The sequence below is a fragment of the Pogoniulus pusillus genome, chromosome 2 (assembly GCF_015220805.1).
Source record: "Pogoniulus pusillus isolate bPogPus1 chromosome 2, bPogPus1.pri, whole genome shotgun sequence".
Classification (NCBI taxonomy): Eukaryota; Metazoa; Chordata; class Aves; order Piciformes; family Lybiidae; genus Pogoniulus; species Pogoniulus pusillus.
In genome coordinates this window covers 14,979,363-15,004,143 of record NC_087265.1, presented here as the reverse complement: position 1 = coordinate 15,004,143, position 24,781 = coordinate 14,979,363, and the positions used below count along the sequence as shown (strand labels likewise).

General features: G+C 43.1%; 1 protein-coding gene across 10 annotated transcripts in view; it reads right to left on the bottom strand.

Annotated features, from left to right (window-relative positions):
- SEMA5B (semaphorin 5B) overlaps positions 1 to 24,781 on the bottom strand; it is a 324,525-nt gene that overhangs the window by 192,259 nt on the left and 107,485 nt on the right. For 9 of the 10 annotated variants that reach the window (XM_064157107.1, XM_064157118.1, XM_064157125.1 and 6 more), the window contains one exon: positions 13,364 to 13,525. The exons of the other annotated variant lie outside the window; for it this stretch is intronic. The gene's annotated coding sequence lies outside the window, so the exon portion shown is untranslated. The remainder of the gene's footprint in view (positions 1 to 13,363; positions 13,526 to 24,781) is intronic. 10 annotated transcript variants of the gene reach the window in all.

Genomic DNA, 24,781 nt, shown 5'->3' with positions numbered 1-24,781 from the left:
GGTCACCCCTGAGCCTTCTCTTCTCTAGGCTAAACAACCCCAGCTCCCTCAGTCTCTCATCATAGGGTTTGTATTCCAGGCCCCTTACCAGCTTCATCGCCCTTCTCTGGACATGTTCCAGCACCTCAACATCTCTCTTGATTTGAGGGGCCCAGAACTGGCCAAGACAAACCTATAGTAAACTAATGACCTTTAAAAATATTAAGCAGTGCATAGTATTAGGGCTTCTTTACTTCCCAAAGGGTAGTTCCTACTGGAAGGCAAATGTAACAATTTACAAACTTTCAGTATCATTTTCATCCAGATAGCCCAATCATGTTCTGTGGTCTTAACACCTCAAGTGAGGATCTTCTCACATTTTAGGACTGATCTACTCTGGAATCCCTGTGCCAAATGCAGATGCACTTACATTATCTTCAAAAGATGTGCTACAGGTATTGTTAGCAACTTAGGCACAGCGGAACAGAGCACAGCAACACAACTTGTCTGAGACTATCTGGGTTATAATGCTGCTGCAAAGATCCCAGAGCATATATCTGTGCTTTTGACACTGCCTGGTAGACAGGCTTTGAGGAGCTGAAAAAGGCAAAATTAGAGTCTGCTAAAGAAAGAGACATTTTCAGACAAATCCAAAGCTTAGGCCCACACCATTCACTTACATCAAGCTATTACAAGATCAAAGAGGATGCTAATTGGGGCTAATATGGCTAGAACATCTGGTTCAGCTCCTAGCTCTGCGAGAGGTAGCTCACACAGTTTAATGTAAGTGGATAGATGACATATAGACACCATTAAGTGCTACTACGTGCAGAAGCATCTGAGAGTATATTCCTATTCATCCCTGTTACTGCAATAATTATTAAAATAGACATCTGCTGTCTACAAAGCCTCATGGGTCAGAGTTAAGGTGTCTTTGTAGGGTATTTCTGTACAGGTGTAATGAATTATGTACATGTATTGATCTGAGCTGAATGAAGATTTGTTCTTCTTGTAACTTCTTGTTGATGTGTCACAATGCAACATTTGACATAAGTTAATTAAAAACTGCCTATTAGTCTTCACACTATTACACAGGACAGTTGTTTTGAGTTGGAATGTACACAAGTAGGTTTATGGCATACTAGAGAATGCTGAAATAGTACTATTTAATTTGATCACTTTCAGAATCCTGACAACTGTATATTTTCCAGCCCATTTAAAATGTTTTCATTATTTCACATTAATTCTTTGCTTGATAATGATTATCTCCAAATGAGAACAAAAAGCTCCAGAGGAGTAAGCAATGCAACTTGTAACTTCCAAGAACAATTTTTTTGTGGCTTCCAGATCAGCAAACCTGCTTCTTATATGATATAATGTGAGCCAAACAATGTATCACTGAAGCCTGTTTATTCCAAGGATTTCAATGTGGAAGTGCTCACAAAAATCTAACTCAGCCTTTTACATTTGAAATCACTCTTGTTCCAACTAGTTAGAGAAACTAATCTTCCCATCTTTTTAAGAAAGCATCTAAAGCAAAAGGCATCTCCCTGTGTTAGCGATTCAAATGTTGCTGTGAGGCTTCTTCCATGTCTGAAATTACTTTTCACAGTATCACAGTATCATCAGGGTTGGAAGAGACCTCACAGATCATCAAGTCCAACCCTTTACCACAGAGCTCAAGGCTAGACCATGGCACCAAGTGCCACGTCCAACCTTGCCTTGAACAGCTCCAGGGACGGCGACTCCACCACCTCCCCGGGCAGCCCATTCCAGTGTCCAATGACTCTCTCAGTGAAGAACTTTCTCCTCACCTCGAGCCTAAATTTCCCCTGGCGCAGCCTGAGGCTGTGTCCTCTTGTTCTGGCGCTGGCCACCTGAGAGAAGAGAGCAACCTCCTCCTGGCCACAACCACCCCTCAGGTAGTTGTAGACAGCAACAAGGTCACCCCTGATCCTCCTCTTCTCCAGGCTAAACAATCCCAGCTCCCTCAGCCTCTCCTCGTAGGGCTTCTGCTTTGATATCAATTTCTGGAACAACTAAATCTTGATACTAATGGTAGCAATTCTCTGGACTACCTGAGCTTGCAGTGAGGAGAAAAATAGAGACATCCAAGACAAGTAGTTTAGCGCAATAAGTAAGCACATGTTGCAGCAGCTGCTTTTAAACCCGCCTTCCTGTCAGATAACATACTCATAAATCCATCAGCACCAGGTCACTGCTGCGTCCCTCTGGGGTGTAAATGTAATTGAAACCTCACAGCCACTTAGAGATGTTGTTTTTCCATGTTTAAAAGGCTAGAAAGGTTGGACTCGACTGCACTAATAGATCAGATCAGACTGGTATTCATACCACTGTCTTAACTGAAAAGCCTCTTAGAAGTCTGTGGGCAAATGGTTTGCTTCTGATCTGCATTGACTTGCTGTACACACTTCCAGATCACTTGGCCTGTGTGGGTCGGGAGAGACGAGCCTTTGGAAGAATATAATAAGACACTCAGCTAACGGTGCTTAACATCTGCTGCTTAACTACATTATGTCTCATCAATCCATTTTCATTCTGCTTCCCATTGGTGTTTATCACTCTATCTTCTTTCCATTACTTCTGTTCAATGGAGTAAAGACAGTAGATTAAATGTCAAAATTACTTAGGATTTTCAACTGTAAAAAGAGTGCATAAGCAACATTAAGAGTCTGTCTTCAGTGTAAGAGGGGATAGTGAGGTAAACCAGAGATCCCAGAGCAGTTCATCAGCTTGGATTCACATAGGGAATAAAAGTTTGCCATTCTCTTCCAAGAACAGTGAAAAAACTGTGCAGATGACCTAGGTATATTCTTTTCCTTTGTCTGTTCTTTCCTTTTTAACTCCTTCTTTGAAAGCTGCCTTTTACATTTTTTAATCATTGTTTTGCACCCAAAATAGGTACTAACATATTACAGTCTCTAATGCAATTGTAAGTAATTGCAGCATAGCGTAGACAAAAGTGGCCAGCTCTCATCTGGGACAGCATGGACATCAGTACAGGTTAGCCACCAAATTCAGGTGACTTCTGCATTATCACAGCTTTACTGACGTGGATGTCCAGACAGCAAAGTTCCCAGAATATCAGAATACAAGAGTTCAATGTAGAGGACAAGAAGCATTGTCCCTGTGTTAACAAAGTTTCCTACAGTGAGCTATTTTGTAGCCAAAATCAAGAGATGTGCTTAAGCTTTGAAACACAAGAGAAAAATCCAAACCCACAAAGTCAAGTTGATTACTTGCTGAGGAGAGCAAGAGGTGGAATCATGGTGCCTGCAAGTCTTCCTGGGCAGCAACATCTCCACGTCCCTGAGGGCAGCAGTGTGAAATTGGCCATTACGCCACAGGCCAACGTAGTTGACAATTTGCAGTCCTACCCCGTTTCATTCTGCTGATAGCATTGGATGAAAATGGATTTGACCACATAACCATGGCCAAAGCTGCTGCAATTCTGCAGCGTGCACAGGCCCTTCACCAGCAAATGTCACCTAAAAAATGCAGGAGTGGAGCTTCACCAACCACACCAGTGCCCATGCCTCACACACCTACGAAAGCAGCCAGCAATGCCTTGTGTCTTGTCATTACACAGCTAGAGAGCAAGAAACACACAAATCTTACTTGAGAGTTTTTTAATAATGTTCTACACAGCTGAGTAAAATTCTTTGGTATATTTAGTTTCTCCTCTGTTCCAGGGAACCACCTGCCAGAATAACTGATATGGTGCAGCCTCCCTAGGCAGGTGACGTCAGGGTTGGCAATGCTCACATCTGATGCTCCCCAGGCAGCGTATTTCAGCCTCGTGCTGACACCCTCTATATTGAGATCTTATAGCCAACTCATCTGTATCAATTCTGTGTTACTTCTCCGTTCAATAGGTGGTAGGTCAAGAAATTACAGGAAGTCAAACGGCCTCCATCTCCTACATGGCTATTAGATCAAAACTAAGGAATCATTCTACTGGTTCAAATGCATGAAGAAAAAATGCAAAATCCCAGTCACTCAAACATATAAAAGCAGTTAAAGGTGAAAGCAGAATTTGGTTAGTCAAGTAATGAGGAGAAGAGCCCACTGATTTTTCTTTCAAGTTCTACAGTAATTCAGAGGCTCACAAGTCTTCACTACTTCATGATAGAGGAACTCATTAGCAAAGCTTATTCTAATTCTGAGCAAATTAAGGCTCACATTATTGCAATATTTGCCTACGGACTTGCATAAATGTTTTACTTCATTTACCCATTTAAAGGAAATAACTAAGCTGTATGGATTAGAAGTGATAAATGTAATGAAAACTGATAATTTCCAATGCACTATTTCAATCTCCCCTGACTTTCTCTGGTTCTACACCTGGCCAACTCATAGCTCTCCAGCTACATTTGCTTCCATCACTGCTCTGCTCTGTAGCACTGAAGACTCACTTCCAAACTAGTCACAAGCTAAAAATCACCACCTATGCCACATCAACACACCTCAGGGCACCAGCCAGCTCTGATGGGTGTGTGTCAGAGGAAGCTCTTTTGTGGCACATTGTAGTTTTTTGCATCTTCTCTAACGCTTTCCACATTGGATACTGTCACTGGCAGCAGATTGGAGAAGAGCAATTGCTAGCTTTATCTAGCGTGGCAATTCCTATTCTCCTAATAAGTAACTAGAGATGCCAAAAGTTGCAAACATCTCTCAAAAGCACTGCTTAAAATATGCACCCTTAATTGTTCTGCCAGTAGCCTTCTGGAATCCTGTAGGGAAGTACTATCCACAAGAAAGATATGGTGTCTCAACTGCCTTCCTGCTGAACAAAAGCTATCTTCAGAAAAGTATTTAAAAAGCATGCTGCATAGGACACAGTTTTCCTTACTTTTTTCATCTGCACAGTATTTGCATCATTCACAAACAAATGCCTAACACTCTGCTCAGCCAAAGTAACTCTGGGGAACAGATTTTGTCCTCTTCAACCCTATGCATAATGTGCAAAGTTACCAGCCAGCTTCCTAACCCAGTCTCTTTAGTGCTGCTGCATCCGTTTAAAAAGCAGGAGGAGGAAAATATGTTTTCTCCTCTACATAAAAGGAAGACTTTGCAGTGGTCAGACACGGAGAAAAAAAATATCCTAACTTGGAAACTGGCTGGCCTGCATACATGAACATTAATCAGATAGAAGAAATATCAAGGTATGTATTGTTGCAGTGTTTTCCTGGACCATACTCTGATGTTTACTACTGCCAAACATATTCGCTGGAGTAGGAAGTGCCTCACAGCTGAGGATCTCTCAGTGCCAAAAGATGAGAGTTGAGGCAACATATTTAAGAAGCTATGATGGGAGGAAAAAAACCCAAACGCACAGAAAATGCAAGGGCATGAAAAAATTGGTAATTTACTCCAGGGAATAAGAGGAAAGTGAGGCAGAGTGCACTCAGGGTGATGAAAGAGCTTTAGTGACTCCACCTTCTTTTCTGCTCATCCAGTCCTGTTATACAGGGACAAAATGAATAAAAAATCAAATCCACTGAAAGAAAAGGAGAAATTATATTTTTTGTTAGCTTTCATGTTCAACAGTGTGGTGGGAATCCATGAAACAGGTACAGAATGCAATGGCCCTGACATGGAGCTGAAATCCACGCCCACAAGCTGGGTGCAAGTCATTTAGAGTCAAGACAGAGCAAGTAACCCATCAAATGGGAAACCAAAAGATCAAATAAATAGGAAAGTGCTAGAATTTCCAAAACAAACCATCTGCTTTATTTGGAATCAATTTTAATTCCTTAGGAAAAAAATAAGATAATGGAAAAATTTAGCTCCAGAAAGAGTCTTGCTCTTGAATTCTGTACAGAAAGCAGCACTAAAGAACATCCTCAGCAGTAACTCAGAATTAAAATGGCCAAACCCAGGTCGAGATGGAATGAAAAGTAGTCATTTACGTGATCAGTTCACCTTCCTCTCAGACATGATATTTCTTTTTACCATCACTTTCTGTTTCAAATCAGATCATTTTGCTTCCTTTTTTGCAAAAATGCAGGCTCTGCCTTTCTACTGATCCTATCAAAACTTGTCCCAGTGCTTTTCTAGGCCAGTTCTTCCAATATCAACCCTGGACATGATCTTTCTAAAGCTTTCCATCCAACAGCAATTACCTAGCCAGTGCAAGAGAAACAGTGACTTCCAGATGCCTGAAGGCATGTCTTTCCTCTCTCCCACTTCTTGTCTGCTCCTATGCCTTCTCCTGTCCCATCTGGTCCATTCTACACTACCACCAAAAGTTACAGACACAGCTGATAAACTTCACTCGTTCTCTTACAGCTGAGGTCAGTGCTTTCTCTCAAGTCTGAAATACACTGAAAGCTGAAACAACACTCTCTGGCCTCCCAGATTAGAGTTTGTCCACAGTAACCAGGAATTCACTGCACATGATGCTCTACATACACCACCCAGACCAGCCCAGGGGCAACAGTATCCATCAGCAGTACGTCAAAATTACCCATGTACTCTGCAAGGGTCAAAGCAAAGATTATACAGGGTTTATGCTCAAGTCTATAGCATATACTTTTGACTTTATTTGCAGCAGGCACTAGTCAGGAGAGATCTCCCTCCAAAGCCCAGTCTCGTTAAAATGCAACAGAATTTCACTGAGCATTCATTCAGTGCTCTGTGCTGTTTGCCCTTTTTGGCAGGAAAAGGCGCTTTTGATAGCTCAGCTGTTTAATAAGGAAATTCCTCAGAGGGTCTTTGCCGAGCACATACAAAAATCCACTGACAGCTGCTGTGACGGTTGCTCATTTTTGGGCTAGCGCAGAGTATTTAGACAGGAAGCAGTTGAGGAAAAGGTACACTTTATTAAAACCAGGCTCGGCTCCAAAACTCACATTATGGTACGACACATGGCACAGAGACAGCACACTCCCACCACAGCTACCTGCACGGACAGGAAACCCCAAATCTCCGCTCTTGTGTGAGCCAGCCACACGAGCTGCCATCACATTAGGGATGAATAGGACCCGCATGCCTTGCAGTCCTTCAGAACTGCAACACTGTGATAAATTCCTTTTTTTGAAAGACATATCCTCTTTTCCACGTGGTGCAAAGTGAAGCCAAATCATGCATCTCTTTTTACATCTTTAAAGCAGCTGTCAGACAGAATGCTCTGTCTCTGAAGGACTCCCACAGTCCCTCGTACCACAGCATCACTATAATGTAATACTTTTTACAAAGTCTTTGGGAAAGAATTCCTCCAATTACAAGAGAGAAAACTGAGTCAGTGTGCTAGTTTGAAGCTAGCTAGAATGTTTTGGTGAGAAGAACTAGATTATAGGCTGTGGAAGGAAAACAATGGTGATGTCTGCTTCACTCATAGGCTTGCTGAGATGTATAGGAAAAAGAATCAAAACATAGATAAGGCACTTCTGGCTGAGCTGCATTTCTCTCTAGTCTCTCTCTGCGGCTTCTTTGACTAATCCACTTTGCTTCCTAACCTCCTGGCTGAACCTCCATTCTTCCTTGGGACTGGGTAAGGTTTAGAGGGGTAAGGGGAAGGGGCAGTTGAGAGCCCCTCCTGGGGACTCAGTTCCTGGGAGGGGAATTGTGTTTCTGTATTACCTTTTACCTTGTATGTATTTCTGTATATAAATATATATACTGTAAATATCTGCTTGTATATTCTGTTAAGCTGTATATAATAACCTTCATAAGCTTCATTCAATTTCCAGAGACGGTTGGGTCTAGTCTGGGTGATTTCTAAAGTGGGGGGGGGGGGGGGGGGGGGGGGGGGGCAGGGAACACCCAAACCATCACAGTCAGTGAGTCCTTCAGTAATATTTCACAGAAGTCCTCAATACAGAGCAGGATAATGACCAATCTGCCTCTCACAGACCCCCAGCACTTATAAAGTGTTTGCACATTGTCCCATCCACTCCACCAGTGAAGTGAAGGTGAGATTTTGTCCTCATGCCCACACCGTGGCTGCAGGCAGTTTCCCCACTGCAGGCAGTCTTCCCTCCCTCTGCTCTTCTTCTGCCCTTGGGGAGACTGCATTGCCTTGGTGAGACAACTCCTGTGTGCTACAGACTATGAACCCTAAGGAGCTTTGCACTGAGAGAACTGTAAAATGCACATCTGCCTTTGGACAGAGAAATGGCCAGGTCTGCCTTGCCAAGCAACACCACTGCCAGGCAGCCACAGTTCACCAGCACAACCTTTGTGCTCCAGACATGTAGTTGCTCTCTTCAAACAGTCAGCAAAGAAAACCTCTGAAACAGAGTTCATAAAACACCTAATGTCAGCCTAAACAAAACAGTGACAAAACTACTGTTTCCAAAAAAGGATTGCCAGAAAAAAACCAAGATGAGATTCAGCTATCCACTCCAGAAATTCCCACTACCAAACAGGGACTATTTCACTTGCCTTACAAGAGAACAGAAACTCTGCCCATGTCAGTGAGCTCACCTGGCTGTTTTCACGTGCACCCGCATTTGTCTTTCCTTGAATATTATCACAGAAACATTTTGGGTTGCTCTTTTCATATGCTACATTCCAAAGCACTTCTGTTAACAGCGAGCTGCATCCCTGGCTTAAGCTCATGGGTGTAGTCAACTGGTAGGCAGTCATCAGATCCCACATACAGACAGAGCCTGGTTGTAAAGAAGAGGATTAGCTCAAAGTGGTTGGATGGCTTGGATGGATGGATGGATGGCTTGGATGGATGGATGGATGGATGCTTCTCAGGGTGAAAAAACTTGATGGATGGCCAGACCCAAAGAGCTGTGGTGAATGGAGTTACATCCAGTTGGCAGCCAGTCACAAATAGTGTTCCACAGGCTCAGTACTGGGACCAGTTCTGTGTAATGTCTTTATGAGTGATCTAGACAAGGCAATTGATTGCACCACCAGTAAATCAATTGACTGCACCCCCAGTAAGTCTGCAGATGTCACTAAACTGAGAGGGAGTGTTGATCTGCTTGAGGGTAGGAAGGCTGTGCAAAGAGGTTTAGACAGGCTTTGTCCATGGGCTCAGGCCAGTTGTGTGACACTCAGCAAGGCCAAGTGCCACATCCTGTGCTTCAGTCACAACAACCCCATGCAATGCTACAGAGTGGCTGGAAAGCTGCCCGACAAAGACCTGGGGGTGATGAACAACAGCTGGCTGAATACGAGCCACCAGTGTGCCCAGGTGGCCAAGTAGGCCAACAGCATCCTGGCCTGTATGATGAATAGTCTGACAAGCAGGACCATGGAAGTGATTGTCTCCCTGTACACAGCACTAGTGGGGCCACACTTTGTGCTCAGTTTTGGGGTCCTCACTACAGGAAAGACACTGAGGTCCTGGAGTGGGTCCAGAGAAGGACAACAAAGCCAGTGAAGTGTCTGCAGAACAGACTTCGTAAGGAGCAGCTGCAGGAACTGGTGTTTTTCAGTCTGTGGAAAAGAAGGCTGAGACCTTATTGCTCTCTACAACTACCTGAAAGGAGGTAGGAGCCAGGTGGGACAGTCTCTTCTCCTCAGTAATAAGTGATAGGACAAGAGGAAATGGCCTGAAGTCACAGAGGTTTAGACTGGATATTAGAAGAACTCTCTTCACTCAAAGGGTTATCAAACACTGAAACAGGCTTCCCAAGGAGGTGGTTGAATCTCCACCCCTGAAGTGCTCAGAAGATGTGGTGCCAAGGGACATGGTTTAGCATCAGTTTGAGAATGGTTGAACTCAATGATCTTAAAGGTCTTTTGCAAGCAAAATGATTTTGCAATTCTACCAGTACCCAGACACACACACGCCTTTCATGCCCTCATTGTCAACATTTTTTACCCACTTTAAGACCCGATAAACCCTTAATGTGCATAATGAAATTCAAATGAAATTTCATGGAGGTTCATGGCAGGATGTGCACACCAATAGTTTGGTTGTGCAAACCTTGAAGTGATTGGCTGCTGTACCCGCCAGAACCATAGAATCATAGAATCATAGAATCAACCAGGTTGGAAGAGACCTCCAAGATCATCCAGTCCAACCTAGCACCCAGCCCTAGCCAGTCAACTAGACCATGGCACTAAGTGCCTCATCCAGTCTCTTCTTGAAGAACTCCAGGGATGGTGACTCCACCACCTCCCTGGGCAGCCCATTCCAATGCCAATCGCTCTCTCTGCCAACAACTTCCTCCTAACATCCAACCTATACTTCCCCCTGGCACAACTTGAGACTGTGTCCCCTTGTTCTGTTGCTGGTTACCTGGGAGAAGAGGCCAACCCCCCACCTGGCTACAATGCCCCTTCAGGTAGTTGTAGATGGTAATAAGATCACCCCTGAGCCTCCTCTTCTCCAGGCACACTGACACTTAGTGTTAACATAGAAGTGGAGGAACTGGTCACTGGTAAAAGCTGACATGAAAGTCAGAGGTTTTGTGCACATAGGAATTGAGTCCCAGCTGCTGCACTGAAGACCTTCTGCATGGGCACCCAAACCATGGAGGAGAAAAAAAAAGCAGTGCTTGCTTTAAAGAGGCAGTTCTCTGATGTTTTTCACAATTAGAAAACTCAGCAGTGGCTGAATGGATTAATATTGGATGTATCCAAAGGGTACTCTTCTTCACAGAGAGAGTGATTTGCCATTGGAATGGGCTGCCCAGGGAGGTGGTGGAGGCACCATCCCTGGAGGTGTTCAAGAAAAGACTGGATGAGGCACTTAGTGCCATGGTCTAGTTGACTGGCTAGGGCTGGGTGCTAGGTTGGACTGGATGATCTTGGAGGTCTCTTCCAACCTGGTTGATTCTGTGATTCTATGATTCTGATTCTACCTTTTTCTGCCTCTGGAGAAAATCGCATCCCAAGCGGTAATCTTTATTAAAGCAACTGTAGAGAGCAGTCTAGAATGAAATTGCCATCTGAATCTTAATTATACCTTCCTATTCAAACACTGTAGTGAATTACATGTAAGATTTTTTAAAAAGGAGTGATATTAACATATAATGAGCCTCATCAATTACTATGGATCAGGAAAAGTAGCCCTCATATTATTGAAATAGTTTAATTTGCATGACTGGATGGTTCAGACTCTTCTTGGTCATTCATTCAAATCTTTCTAGAAGACAGAGCTGCAGACAAATGTCCTATAGCAGGCTTGGACTTAAATAACTAAATTAAATATACTGTTAGTTACTCTCTTGTTTTGCATCAGGGAAACTGAGAATATTTCCTACAGTGAGTCTACTAAGAGGAACACAGTTCTCTAGCCATTACTGAGCTGACTGTATATGTAATAAAATTAGCATGCTTTTTTATAGTGCAGCAGTTTCTAAAATGCCTTATGTACTTCAGATTCTCATAGACCGAGGTTCAACCTCACATTGGCAACAAGAAATATATTTACCAGTACAGCAAGGATGGACTTAAGGACAGGGATCTGTGTTCTTATCATTTGTACAGAAGCCAAACACACAACTAACAAACCACTCAATAAAACTCTACTCTGAGCTAAGGTTGTATATGTGCTTGGGTTTAGACCCTGTTCAGCCACTGGCAATGAGCAGTTGACAGATCTGGGACCACGAAAGCACACAGAGAAGAAGCCATTGAGATGTTTCTCCAGTTTTGCCAAACCCTGGCTTCTGGCTTTTCTTGGCCATCCTTGGGAGTTCCCTCCAGCTGTAAGTGCATCAGTTGATGATGACAAACAGCAGAATGACAGGTGTGAAGATACAAGTCAGGAGCTGCTTGGCATTGCTTTTGGACATCACATTTATCCTCTCTGCTTTAATATCCCTGCTCAAGAGTTATATTATTTTCCTGCTTTGCAGGGACATTGAGAAAATCCATTTAATAGTGTTGAGCAGATAAAGATGTTGGATGCATCTCGATCACTGAGCTCATCCTGACTTTAGCACTGTATACATATGCAGGCCAATCTCCAAGACGCTTTTGATGATCAGCACTGACCGATTATATTTAATGAAAACTATTTTAGAACCACATTTGAGTCGGATATCATTCATTCGTTCCCAGATTCAATCAGCCAAGGAGCGGGGAAAAGTTTGTTTCCTTTTCTGCAGATTAAAGGTTGTGTCTGCTTTGAAAATTAATCACTTTCTGCTGTCATAAAGTGCTCCAAGAGGCAAACTGATGGATTGGCATGAGGCTGACTCACAATAAACAGATACCAACATGCCTACGAGCGCTTGTAAAGATTAAGGATGGAGAGGGATGTTTTTAGAGCTACACAGAGATACCATCATGAGTAATGAAATGAGGAAAACAAAGGCAAAATCTCATTTTTAAAGTACACAGTGGAGTGTTTAGTAGAGAATAGGGAAAGGATACACTTTCAGAGGAAACTGGATGTAAACAAACTACACGAAACACCTGAGAACACGATGTCAGGTGTGCTTGTATTTTGGCAGGCAGATCACTCAGATGACTGAAAAAAACAGGTTTTCCACCTGATATTCCATGGAGGCCCATAGCTGGAATTACTACACGCCCCTGGTCCAGCAAGGGCCCTCACAGAGCCTGGGCTGTTAGTAGGGGAGAGAAGAAGGGAAGACAGACCAGCGTGTCGCTGGGACACCAGCATTTCTCCTAAGCACAACATAGCCATGCACCATGCCCCTCTTTTCCCACCTCAGTCACCCTGTACAGAAAAGAGCCTGCAGTCATTTATCACCTTTAAGAACCATGCATCAGACAAAGCGACCACACGGCCATGCCCTGGCTTTAAATCAGAAAGATGGCAGCACATTCAATGTATTTCTATGCAACCTTTATGGTCCACAGCCATCGCACTGCCCTACCTGAGTCACCGAGATTGCAGGATGCCCTTGTTGTGGGCAGCATGATAACAAAGCACAGATAATGACTCCAATTAGGAGGTGTGAATGTCATTCCACTCCCCCTGCTCTCTTCCAGGTCACTATGAACGTGTTTGAAAACTACTGGCACAGCAATTTCATGATAATTCAGATGTAATTTGCACTCTGTCATCTCTGTTTTTTCTATAGGCTTTAATAGTTTAATTTAACAGTCTTAAGCACTGTCTATATTACCGAGACATAATGTGTGTTGCAGATTTGAGCAGCTGCATGGCACAAAATAATATTTCACATTTATATTGTGCCTTTCATGCTGAAAATGCTTTAAAATGCTTTGATTACAATATCCACAAGAATCTACTCATCCATCACTGAAACGCAGCCACTTCTAGGTTGGAAACCTCATCAGTCTTTAATAATTTAGGCAAAATAGAGCAGACTATTCCACTCAAATGAGGAAGCAAGTTGAGCAGGTAAAATAGAGTTATTCAAAACTGCTGTTGGGCAGGGCTGTCTGATACATTCACCCTCATTACGGTAAGTTTTTCTTTACAGCTCTCAGATATCTAATCAAAAGGCAGTACCTGCAGGAACAGTTTCCCTTAGACCAGCATCAGCTTATTATCAGTTGAGAGAAGGAAGGCTCTACCATCTGGTGCATGGCTCAGCAGCACAGCTCTGCCCCTTTCTCCACCACCTTCCTTCCAGGTCAGCAAGTATGGGTCTGATGACAGTCAGAAGTAACCCTTGAAAAGATGAAGAAGCAATGAAATGACTGTCAAAATTTCTTATTGATCAGGTCAGAACCTTCAAGCCAATGAGAAGGCAACCACTGATGACAGAATCCTCCAAATCTAGCACAGTTCAGCTCTGCTTTTCAGCCCCAATGCCTGCTAAATTTCTAACTGTACACTACCCAATGAGAACAACTTGCATGTCTCAGTGAATTCTCTGCCTAATTTTCAGTGATTGGCGTAGGAGATATCACTCACACACACTGATGGAAACCATCTGGCAATGAATTTGGCTCTGGAAGCAGAGTCCCACCTGCTTTAGCTGTCCCTCAACCCTTACTTCCATCAGCAGGAATCCATCACATTACAGCCTCTTCCCAAAATGTCATGTCCTCCAACCCCTGGCAGTCATGGAAGGTAGTGCTTTCCCATGCAGTTTTCCAGCTAAAGCTTTGTCTCATTGGTGCATTTTTTGTGATAACGATCCAGGGACCATATAAAGTATCAGGGAAGGAAGTGGAGAACAAATGTGTTAAACTTAATAAAGATTCTTTCTATTTCCAACAGCATTATCATCCATGTTCATCATTTATTAAAAGCCTTTCATTTATGAAGATTTTAAAGCCTAGTTTAATAACCTGCAATCATTACTTGAATCACAAAATTTGCTTTTTATTGTATTGTGTAAATGAAGCACTGTAGCTTTTAATGTATATTCTCTCATCTCCCTCTTTTATCGCTGTTTTTAAAGCTGTTATGATTAGATGTTTTTCTCAATCCACCCTAAAAATGAACAGCACAATATCTATGACTCAAAGTTACACTGTTCCTGAGATCTGAGTACAGTAAGGAAATAAAAAGATAATAAATCATCTTCTCCCATGTGTTTGTTGCCTCTGAGGTTTCTAACTGGGCTTTTCAGACCATCCCCTGCTCTCCAGGGAGGTGGCCTTATATCTAGGAGACAGAAAAAGAAATGTGTTCATTGTCAATACACTATTTCCAAGAGGCTTTTCTTTTTAATCAAAGTATAAAATCTGTGATGGAATTGATACACATGCAAGCTGAGAACACCTCTCTGTCAATGTGCTCCTCTGGCGGTATGGTCAAAGGCATGGTCACAAACCAGCACTCAGATTTGTGGCTGGGGGCTTGGTCAATGTGTGTGGCCACTTCAGGCCGAAGAGAAACAGAAAGAGGACTTCTCGGGGACTGTATTTTACTGAGCCATTTACCATTACCAGAATGTCATTTAAGAGCAATCACCTGCCTGTGTAGATGGCACAGAAATGTTTATCAACACAAAGTCTAGTATGTTGTGCTAGTTTGAAGCAGGCTAGAACGTTTTGGTGAGAAGAACTAGATCACAGGCTGTAAAGGGAAAACAATGGTGATGTCTACTTTACTCATAGACTTACTGAGATGTATAAAATATAAGTCAAAACATAGATAACACACTTGGCATCACTCTCGCCTGGGATGCTGGCTGGGCTGCATCTTACTCTCTAATCTCCCCCTCCTTTTTTGGGACTAATCCACTTTGCTTCTTAACCCCCTGGCTGAACCCCTATTCTTCCTTGGGACTGGGGTAAGTTTGAGAGGGGTAGGGGGGAAGGTGGTTGGGAGCCCCTCCTGGGGACTCAGGTTTCTGGGAGGGGAGTTGTGTTTCTGTATTACTTTTTACCTTGTCTATTTCTGTCTATAACTGTATATACTGTAAATATTTGCTTGTATATTGTGCTAGCTGTAAATAAATAGCTTCGTTCATATTTCCAGAGCTGGCTGAGTCTAGTCTGGGTGATTTCTAAAGTGTGGGGGGAATGGGGAACACCCAAATCATCACATATATGCACCCTCAGCAAGCATCTGCACATGCTGACACCAAATTAAGCCTCTGCAATCCCAGTAGGACTTGTGGCAGCAGGTCTCATGTCTGCCACCAAGGCCAGCCTTCCAAATGAACAAAATGAAAACATTAAAACACCTGGAGTAAAACCAGGAGGAAAAATAAAACTTGAAGATAATTGAACTGGAAACTGGTCCAAACTGCAAAGCTGAGAGATGCGGATCCAAAAATTGGAGTCATTCTAATCAGGGGTTTGGTTCTGGCTCATCTGTAATTAAAATGAAGTGAAAATCTGCCTGAGACAGTCAACAATCTCAGCTGTTTCTGAGATCTGGCTTTCATTAATTTCATTAACATCTTAAATGCATTCTTATTGCTTGTTCTTATGCTGAAGAGCAAGTGAAATAACAACACACCATGAACCAGTTTATCTTTGTCTTCACAGAGGAGCAGATGCGCTATCAGTCTCAGGGGCACACAGGCCCTTTGCATGGAAAATGGCAGCAGAGGGAGTTGTGCAAGTGTGGAAATATTTGGCCTGGAAAATAAACACATTGAAAGTAGCACTTTCATCAGTGCCTCATGCACGCTGGGGAGCTGTACCCGCACTATTAGTGCTAATGAGTGTGACAATCTCAACCTATCATTTGACAGTCTTGATTCAGAAAAACAGTCAGAAACTCGGGATTGGTACAGAGCCTTCCAAAGTACCTGCGCTCCGGGAGGTGGAACCTGGGGGCGCTGCAGGAGCCCTTCCCAGTGCTCCTGGAGGAAAAAATATCACAGGCCAAGTTCCTGCATTAAACCTGCTCTTGTTTTGTTTGTGAGCTAGGCTATAATGGCATTTCTGCCCTTTCCTTCAATTCAGGTATTTAAGAGCAGGGTGAAAATGGGACCTGGGAGGCTGCTTCCTCCTCATCTCTCTGGAACACAGAAGAGAAGAATTTCCTGTGTGCTCCCAAATGTTTTGCAAGCTTTACAATCTCAACCCAGGTGGCAGAACAGACAGTGTGTGTTCACAGCCCACACAATCTCAATGGTGAACTGCACCCCATTTGCAAACTTTGCCCTAGCAGCACAACAGGCAGCAGCGAGAGACCTTGTGTTCACCAAAGCCAAATCCATGAGCATCTTGGGGCATATATGACTGTTTGGGAGGGGGAAGGAAGCCACTTTCAACCTATGTAGAATATTGGGGCATGGAAACTCTGGACAAGCTTTTAATCAATTTTCACTTCATTGAAATTCCTTTGCCAGGCTTCATCTGTCTTAGAGTGAGGCAAGTTACCAACGGAGCGACTAGAGGGTGCTACAACACACATGGGCCTCGGACTCTGACAGACTGGTGTTCAGAAATTCCTGGCATAAATTATCTGCTCAGCTCTGCGATGATGCTGATTTGCTCCACTTGGCATAAGCAGATATTCTGATGCAAGACAGACAATACTATCCAAGATCTGTCATCCTCAGGTTTTCAAATGCACTGGCATGTTTAATAGCAAAAAAAGATAAAAGACAGAAATAGTATTGTGCAGATAAAGACCTCTGTGTCACAAATGAAAACTCTGTTTAATTAAGTCAACTCACGTACATTATATACCACCCATAACACTAAATATCACTGGAAAATTCCCATCAAATGCAAATTGTCCTCAGTGATTTATTTGTGCAATTGTGAGACGAGGAGAAAGCACACAAAGCAGTGGGAGCTGCAGGATGAAGTAAACAGTGTTGTCAGAATATGCAAAACAAGGGAAGAACACAAAAAAGCAAGGGAGAACGAAGGGACAAACATTCTCTGGCTGCAAAGTTATTGAATGTTTAGAGCCAAAGAGGAGTGGAAAGCTTGGAGAGGAATTTCTGCATACAGCCTACAGATTCCACCCTATTTCCACTCCCAGCATCTCTTTAGCAAAGAGATGAAAAATCTTTTAGAGGATAGATGTAGGGTTAGATTTGTGGTTTTAAAGGTCATTGCCTAAAATCAGCACCACAGTGAGGAGAAAGGAGCTTTGCAGTTGGTTGGCTTCAGCGTATCCCACACTTTGAGGAGCGCTGGCAATGAGGTAACCTCCCAGGAATGTGTGTGCGGTTGGATGGCTGTGAAAAGAGAGCGGTCAGCTACCAAAGCTCTGTGCTGAATATTCACGTCACACACACACAATCATTTTTCTTGTTAAGTATTGAGAAGAATGGGAACATTATAAATGCAGTATCTTTCTTGGCTACAAGTTTAGCTGCTTTAAAAAGAGCTGCTCCCTCCCTGCTCTTCCACTCCACCAGCTGTTCTTCACCTCCAGCCCCAAGCCACATTTGCACACACTGTATAAGGCGTTAAAAAAAGGGGGAAAAATTAAATAGAACTGAACTAAAGCTAAAGAAATTTAAAATATAGTGATGCAGCAAACTGATACAAGCATTTTAAGGTCATTTTTCTATCTAAAAATGACACTTTACTGAACACAACCTCACACAACACGCTTGTACTGTATCTGCATCCATATCCATATCATATTACTCAAAGCAAGTGTTTTCCTCTCTACATGGTGAATAGTTGTTAGAGCCACAGCAGATTATGTTTGCTTTGCTAGTACCAAGTCGTGTTGGTAGTTCTGGCTCCTGAAAATATCTTTATTTGCCAGAGGCACTTAGAAATTTGGTGCAGTAAGACAGGAAGAATAAGGATCAGGTGTGCCAGATCCAAAGCTCAAGCACATTGTGGAAAGCTTCCCACTCATTTTGGTGAATTTTGGATCAAGTCTTAAGCAAGCTAAAAAAAATGCCATATAATACTTCCAGCCATTTTTTCTGGTTCTCTTCGGTCTTCTGTTTGTTTGTTTGTTTCAAATACAACTGCAAGTTTGCCTGCAAGGAAGCAGGACTTCAGCACCACAAAGAGGTAAGTTTCAAATTAATCACAGTATCACCAAGGTTGGAAGAGACCTCACAGATCATCAAGTCCAACCCTTTACCACACAGCTCAAGGCTAGACCATGGCACCAAGTGCCACATCCAATCCTGCCTTGAACAGCTCCAGGGACAGCGACTCCACCACCTCCCTGGGCAGCCCATTCCAGTGTCCAATGACTCTCTCAGTGAAGAACTTTCTCCTCACCTCAAGCCTAAATTTCCCCTGGCGCAGCCTGAGGCTGTGTCCTCTCGTTCTGGTGCTGGCCACCTGAGAGAAGAGAGCAACCTCCTCCTGGCTACAACCTCCCCTCAGGTAGTTGTAGACAGCAATAAGGTCACCCCTGAGCCTCCTCTTCTCCAGGCTAAACAATCCCAGCTCCCTCAGCCTCTCCTCGTAGGGCTGTGCTCAAGGCCTCACCAGCCTCATTGCCCTTCTCTGGACACGCTCAAGCATCTCAATGTCCCTCCTAAACTGGGGGGCCCAGAACTGAACACAATACTCAAGGTGTGGTCTTACCAGTGCAGAGTACAGGGGCAGAATGACCTCCCTGCTCCTGCTGACCACACCATTCCTGATGCAGGCCAGGATGCCACTGGCTCTCTTGGCCACCTGGGCACACTGCTGGCTCATGTTCAGATGGGTATCGATCAGCACCCCCAGATCCCTCTCTGTCTGGCTGCTCTCCAGCCACTCCGACCCCAGCCTGTATCTCTGCATGGGGTTGTTGTGGCCAAAGTGCAGCACCCTGCACTTGGAGCTATTGAACCCCATCCCATTGGACTCTGCCCATCTGTCCAGGCGGTCAAGGTCCCGCTGCAGAGCCCTTCTGCCCTCCAACCCAGTTACATCTGCCCTCAGCTTGGTGTTATCCTCAAACTTGCTGATGATACCTAGGATTAATGATACCTAGGATTAATGATACCTAGGAAAAAAAAGAGAGAATTCAGCCAATCACATCCCTCATTTGAAGATATTTTTTTTTCTACTTTCTCCAAAAAATGCACATACTTGTGCTCACAACCCTACATTAAGTTTCTAGATCACTGGACTCCTGATTATGAGATGATTTGCTTGATTGGTATATTTATATGCCAATCTCTGCTTTCTTGCAGTTCAAACTTGCAACTCATTTAGACTTACTGTTTAACAAAAAGAGAGAAAGGGCAGTGGAGAAAAGTTGCCAATCTACTTCAAAAACTGTGGGTAAGCAAAGTCCAAAAAGCATTAATCCATGTCCTCTGAGACATGAAAACCTACCAGAAACAAACTTTGTAGAATTAAGCAGCAGAAGACTCAAACAGATGCTCTGTACCAGGGGCCAAAATGAAAATTTACTGCAAATTTATTACAAATTTTAGTCTTCAGCTTCTAAACATGTAGCTAGAATTGCCCTTATAGCTGTAACTAATTCCAGCACAGATGTTTTCAACAAGGGATAGTATTGGGAAGGTTCCTGAACAGTTTCTGGTACCGTTTACTTCCAGCTAAGGATTGCTCTAGAGTGTACCACCTCTCCCTCAGAAGATACTAACTCTCCACAGATATTAACTGACCAAGCCTGGAAATCCTGCTGTGTTCCATTAACTCACTTTACTAGGGTGAAAAAGGAGACACAGTGCTGCTAAGGGACTTACCTGGGTCCTTTCACACATCTGTGACCATAAGGTACAATTCCCTTGTCTGTTGGGGAACTCCTCTTTGAAACCCTACCTGAATGCTGTCTACAAGTATTTCACAACAGCATGTGAACTGTCTACCTCACACAAGGGAGACCACTTTTTCACACCATATTAATAAAGGTCATTAACTCACACAGGCAAAAGGTGCCTTCTGGGGTTCTATCACTACCACCAGGACTACAGCAAATTCTGCCCATCCTTCAACTTCCATAATCATTGCCCCCACTGGAATTTCTGCAGATGGTACATCTCCTATCCAAGACATCCAGGAAGATGTTTTATATATATATATGTATGAAATAATGTTCATAATTTCAAAACTGGCCCAATTACATATGTTTGGAAGAATGCAATCAGGAGCTATGGAAAAAAAAATGCACTACTAAAAAGTTATTTTCCTTTCAACTATTTTATGAAGTTTGTTAATACCTTGGGCTGTTGGTGAAATGATCCCCCATTAACATTTCGATTTATTATTGCTGTTCCATTAATGATATCACAAAAAATGGAAATGAGGCCTATAAATATGCTAAGAGTTAAAGTCAGGGATCGTAACAGTGTGTGCACTTCATGAGTAATGTTTCATTCTTTTAGCTTCCAAAACAGCACGGAAGGATGGCTCTGCAGCATTAGCATCTGGCTTAACAAACAAAATCCCCTAAAGTCTAAGTGAAAACCAACCAGAATTCATGGAACTATGGGTTAGTCGACTCAGTCTTAACCTCTGATGCAGCAGATGGTGAGCCCCATGTAGCTCACCATTAAAATGCCTTTGGAGAAAGACTTTCTCAGTGCAGGTCACTGGAATTGTTAAACTTCACAAAGCAAATTCTCCATGTGGAAGGGTTTGCCTCCACGTCTTTTGTCAGAAAAAGCTTCTCTCCATATTAACATCTACTTACTGCACTGCACCCAGTGCTGGGGGGAACTGATTCTCTTGGTAGTATCTCAGGTCCTTCAGAAAAGCAGGGCAGGCTTAAAGCAGAGCACTCCATTCTTGAGAACTGCATTAGGATTTATTTAAGAATGTCTATTACCAGGTAGCCTTTTACATGCATGAAGATCATAGAATCATAGAATCAACCAGGTTGGAAGAGACCTCCAAGATCATCCAGTCCAACCTAGCACCCAGCCCTATCCAATCAACTAGACCATGGCACTAAGTGCCTCATCCAGGCTTTTCTTGAAGACCCCCAGGGACGGTGCCTCCACCACCTCCCTGGGCAGCCCATTCCAATGGGAAATCACTCTCTGTGAAGAACTTCCTCCTAATATCCAGCCTATACCTACCCTGGCACAACTTGAGACTGTGTCCCCTTGTTCTATTGCTGGTTACCTGGGAGAAGAGGCCACCCCCCACCTGGCTACAATGTCCCTTCAGGTAGTTGTAGACAGTAATAAGATCACCCCTGAGCCTCCTCTTCTCCAGGCTAAACAGGCCCAGACTTCCTCTCCTGATCTTTACTCCAACAAACAATATCCTCCATGGGTCAAGAAACATCGTCATGGAAATGGCATTACTGCAACTTGCATTTTCAATTATTAATATTCCACTTCTCATCTTACGAACTCAGAAAAGAAGGAAAGCAGCAGCTTGTTCCCTTGGGAACAAAACCACAGAATGCAGTACCTTGCTGAGCCATGATAGGAATGGTCCCTTCAGCACAGAGATGTCATATCATGCTAGAAACATTTTGTTTCTGCACTTTATTTCTCTCTAGTGGTTAAAAATTATCAGTCCTATCTCGTTTGCTGTGCATAGCTGACGGCACCAGGCTTATGCTAAATGAAATGTGTAGCCACACTTCCACTAGCACTGTCATCTTGGAAGGAACAAACTTATGATTATTACATTGATTTTATAATTTATTTTCCAGGAAGCTCAGATTTCACGACAGGGACTGGCTTTGCACTGAGGTTCCACTACATCAGTGAGAACACTGCACTTCATGCTTCTTTTAAGCATTAACAGAGGAGACTATCTAAATTAGCCAGTTTGCCATGGTAGTAATGGTAGGCTTGAAAAACTCTCAGACATCTTCAGTAAGATGACATTTTAAAATTAATGGCAGCACAGGCTATTTCAATAAATCTATTTATTTGATATGCAGCCTTTTATCATCTGTGAAAAACATGATGGACCTTCTGTTTGCTTACAATTTCAAACCTTCCCCTTCTGATCAACATTAGCATTTTGCTCCCGTGCTCTAACAACAGGGGCTGCTAGAAAACAGTCCAGATTCCACCCTCAGGAAGGGTCTGAGCACTGACAGCCCAGGCATGGCTCAGTAGCATATACATATGGCACACAGACTGGGTGGTTCCAGGCTGTTAAATGTTGTTCCTCTTCTGAGTTTCCCTAAAGGGAAGGAAAACAGCCCTTGCTGAGAGCATACGTATATAAAACTGTAACAAACATTTAATTTTAGCTGCTGTGAAAGAGAATTAGCCTGTGCATTCTGCACTGCCAGTTCCTACTGCAGCTGCTCAAGAGGTAGCTTTGGAGTGTTATTAATTCCCATATTAACACTCAGCCTCCTCCTCGTTACTGAAATATAGGCTCCCGAGTGTGTTCCAATCTTACTTTCCCACATCTCTTTCAATCCTTCCATTATAAGCAGATAAAGTCATTATTTGGCAGAAAAGGACCTCAATTCAACACAGGCTCATGATACTTCATCTAGACTTACGATTCAACTACATTTTTCCTTCTGTGTGAAAAAAACTTGTTCAAAAAACCCCAGCAAAATGTACAGCAAGTTCCAGGGAAACCGCTGAAATGGCTACTGCCTGTGTGCATCACATCGTTTGTGCTAGACCAGTCAGCAGCCACAGGAGGAAAAGGCTCAGATAGGATTTTTAAACCAGGCTAGAGAAAAACATTTCACTCTATCAGAGCTGATTTGAAAAGATTATTTCTCTGCTACACTCTGAGAGGGCAGTGCCGCCAGATGTCCTAAATCTAAAAGCACCTTGTGCAAAACATATGGCATCATATGAGATCATGTGTAGCTCACATACTGTGCAGCCTCGTTCCTTTTCCTTTACCGAGGTTTAGGTGCCAAGGTTAAGGGTATCACTAAACCCCCAAAAACTCCACAAAGATTTGACTCTGCTTGAAGTGGAGCAAAGCAGCTTTTCATCACTTGAGTTTGAATTGCTCCATCAAAATCAGCTCTTCACCACAGCAGTTTAGCTCATTTATGCTGGCTAAGTATCTACTATCTACAGATTGAAAGATGCTAAAAAGGGGCTATTTTCGTGTGCTTTGCCAAATATAAAACATGCCACTGAAATGTAGGCAGAGATTTATCCCACCCTACTTTATTCACCTGAAAACTGGGCTAGGCTAGGCAATGAGGTGCCTGGTACTGTTAGCAGGAGGAGATCAGCACTGCCAAATGTCTGCTGTATAGCCTGTGGTAATGTCCTCCTGATGAGTCACCTTCTCGAGATGCTCATCTCCTTCCTTCTCTACACAACAAACCTGGATTATAACAGACAGTCCCAATCAGTTGCAACAAAATAAACTGACAGTTTTGCAAAATCTTGATCCTCCTCCTTTTCTCCCCTGCTCTCCTTGTGCCAGAAGGACATGTCTACTCCATACATAGAAGCATGATGCACCTACTCCAAAGTCATGTTCAGCTGAACTGAAAGCTGTTGAGGGCACTGAATTTCAGTTGTCTCAGAAAAGTGAAAAAGCCAGAGATTCAATGGATCATTCTCAATATAAGGCCTTTCTTTTTTCTTCATCCAGAGTTTGCCTCAACAACAAATTCTCACAAGAAGCTTGGTCTGATAGAGGATAACTCTACCATATAACAACAGAGAAATACGAATTGCTAACAACCCCTCATCACAGGCAAATGACCTGGATATGGAGCAAAAGCAGATACTGCTCACAGTTCACTGCATCACATCCAGTGAACTTTGCCTAAGTTTTTGAGAGTTAATATGTTGCCTGCTCCTCTTTCAGTCTTCAACAGTGTCAAGGCTGTATACAGAGAGATGTATGGAAACAGCATCTGATTTAAAGCTAGAAACAAAAGAGCTTATTTCCCTTTATCTGGTGAAGAATCCAGGAAGCCCCTTGGGCACGTAGTTGAAACCACAGGACAGTAAAACCCTTCCTGGAACTGAAGGATCAAGAGAAAAGCAAGAAACAAGAGCCAAACAAGTTGTTAAATAAAGTATACTGGAGGAGAGCTTTAATCAAAGGTGACGAGTGGTGCCGGGTCCCTTAGCAGGCACTCTAGCACTCACTAGCAGGAGGTACTTGAGACAGGGAACAGAGTGGATCTGTTTCTGATCTTGACTCTAAATTGGGCTATTTCCACCTTTGGGCACCTCTCTCTTCCCCACCCACAAAACAGTGATAATGCTTTATGAATAAAATTCAGAAGATGAGATTCAAGCATTACTTCTCCTGGCAGGCAGTGGCCCAGTTAAATCAGTGTGAGGTTTCTCAGGCAAATTGGTGTGGAGGACACAGCTCAAAGCTGCAGGACAAAGCTTGCATAAGGAAAAAGAGATGACCAAAGTAATTCCAAAGTTTACTGCTGCAGAGTAAAGCTGAGATATATTGCTCCTTTACAAACACAGACATTTCATCTCAGGACATCAAGACAAGTTTTGGTTTTGTTTTGCCTTTCAGAACTAAAAAAGGCATTCCACAAAACAAACAAAATCTCTTTCATTATCTCCAAGCATACTGTTTCTACCAGGACCCAGCCTCTGCAGCAGCTATCATTTTGCTCCAATCTGGTAAACGTCCTCTCCTCCATCCCCTCTTCTCTCCCCTTTCCTACCTGGGGAATTCAGCTGCTTGC